This window comes from Theropithecus gelada, chromosome 19 (genome assembly GCF_003255815.1).
Source record: "Theropithecus gelada isolate Dixy chromosome 19, Tgel_1.0, whole genome shotgun sequence".
NCBI classification, from domain to species: Eukaryota; Metazoa; Chordata; class Mammalia; order Primates; family Cercopithecidae; genus Theropithecus; species Theropithecus gelada.
The window spans coordinates 16,918,065-16,920,646 of record NC_037687.1 but is presented as its reverse complement, the minus strand read 5'-3'; positions in this window follow the sequence as shown (position 1 = coordinate 16,920,646).

Sequence of the window (2,582 nt, the reverse complement as noted above, 5' to 3'; positions counted from 1 at the left end):
CCCCCCCGTCATTGGTGCGCACTCTAGCCCCGCCCCCACATATGAGCGCTTTGCACGTTCCCATTGGCCTCATCCAGCTAACTCATGCGCCCATTGGTTGCCACGCCTCCTCCCATTGTGGTCAAGTTCGGTTGAAGAAGCAAAGCCCCGCCCTGTACTTGGAAGCAATGGAAAGTGAGATCCGGAAGTGGGCGGAGGCCTCGGCCGCGAAGTCTCTTGGGAGTTGTAGTTTACAACTCCGCGAGCCTCTCTAGAGCTTTTGCTTGTCTGTTTTTTTTTTTTTTTTTGAGACAGAGTCTCGCTTAGTCGCCCAGGCTGGAGTGCAGTGGCGCGATCTCGGCTCACTGCAAGCTCCGCCTCCCGGGTTCACGCCATTCTCCTGCCTCAGCCTCCCGAGTAGCTGGGACTACAGGCGCCCGCCGCCTCGCCCGGCTAATTTTTTGCATTTTTAGTAGAGACGGGGTTTCACCGTGTTAGCCAGGATGGTCTCGATCTCCTGACCTCGTGATCCGCCCGCCTCGGCCTCCCAAAGTGCTGGGATTACAGGCGTTGCTTGTCTGTTTTTAAGATGAGGGGGTCGGCCGGGTGCGGTGGCTCACGCCTATAATCCTAGCACTTTGGGAGGTCGAGGCGGGTGGATCGCCTGAGGTCAGGAGTTCGAGACCAGCCTGGCTAACATGGTGAAACCCCCATCTCTGCGCCTGTAATCCCAGCTACTCGGGAGGCTGAGGCAGGAGAATCACTTGAACCCGGTAGGCGGAGGTTGTAGTGAGCCGAGATCGCGCCATTGCACTCCAGCCTGGGCAACAAAAGTGAAAATCAGTCTCAAAAAAAAGAAAAAGAAAAAAAATGAAAGGTCGGCTGGGCGCGGTGGCTCACGCCTGTAATCCCAGCACTTTGGGAGGCCGAGGCGGGCGGATCACGAGGTCAGGAGATCGAGACCGTCCTGGCTAACACGGTGAAACCCCGTCTTTACTGAAAATACAAAAAATTAGCCGAGCGAGGTGGCGGGCGCCTGTAGTCCCAGCTACTCGGGAGGCTGAGGCAGGAGAATAGGGTGAACCCGGGAGGCAGAGCTTGTAGTGAGCCGAGATCGCGCCACTGCACTCCAGCCTGGGCAACAGAAGGAGACTGTCTTAAAAAAAAAAAAAAAAAAATTCCGGGCATGGTGGCTCACACCTATAATCCCAGCACTTTGGCGGATCATGAGGGCAGGAGTTCAAGACCCGCCCGGGCAACAAGAGCGAAATTCCCTCTCCAAAAAAAAAAAAGATAGGGGGGTCCCACTATGTTTCCCAAGCTGGTCTCAAACTTCTGGCCTAAAGCAATCCTCCAGACTTGACTTCCCAAAGTTCTGGGAGCCATCGTGCCAGCATCTTCTTGTGTTTATCACATTTTTAAAGCAGCCCTAGAAGAGGAAAACCATAACACTCCCTATCCCCTCCTCAAGACCATCTTGCTCAAACACCTCCCATAACTCCCTAGTATTCAATCCCACCTCCTTGACCCCATTTATGGGTACCTGCAGCCTTCATTGCCCAGCTGTGTCCTCACCTCTAACCAATTCCTCCTACATCGGGGCTCTCCCAGACCTTGCCATTTCCTCCAAGACTGCATTCTTCAAAAAGGCAAGTCAGATATCTTCACTGAGGTCCTACAGCCCTCACAATCCCCCTCCCAGCCCTGACACCGCTGTGTCCAAACTGTCTTCCTGACTTCCAGGGCAAAGACTGGGCACCCAGCACATAGCAACTGCACAGTGAAGTTGCTAAGTGGAAGCTACTAAGTATTATTACTCCAATAGCAACAGAGCAGAGGAGAAACCAGCACTGCATTTTATAGGCGACAAACGCACCCCACAGAGCTAAGTCCTTGCTCAAAATCAAACATCCCCAAGGGGCAGGCAGAAGATTCAAACTCCTTACGGGCTGGAGTTCGAGATCAGCCTGGCCAACATGGTGAAACCCCCCTCTACTAAAAATACATCAGTTAGCTGGGTATGGATTAGTAGCGCCTGTAATCCCAGCTACTGGGGAGGCTGAGGCACCAGAACTGCTTCAACCCGAAGGCAGAGGTTGCAGTGAGCAGGGATCCGACAACTGCACTCCAGCCACGCCAGCCTGGGCAACAGAGTGAGACCCTGTTTCAAAAACAACCCCCCCCCCCACCACACACACACAGTTTTCCACCAGCCTTCCTAGACCTATAAAATTTATGACACAGGCTGGGCATGATGGCTCACACCTGTAATCCCAGCACTTTGGGAGGCCAAGGCAGGCAGATCACCTGAGGTCAGGAGTTCGAGACCAGCCTGGCCAACATGGTTGAAACCCCGTCTCTACTAAAAATACAAAAATTAGCCGGGTGTGGTGGTGGGCGCCTATAATCCCAGCTACTCAAGAGGCTGAGGCAGGAGAATTGCTTGAACCTGGGAGACAGAGTTTGCAGTGAGCCAAGATCGTGCCACTGCACTCCAGCCTGGGGGACAGAGCGAGACTCTGTATCAAAAAAAAAAAAAAAAAAAAAAAAATACAAAAATTAGCCAGGTGTGGTGGTGGGCATCTATAATCCCAGCTACTCAG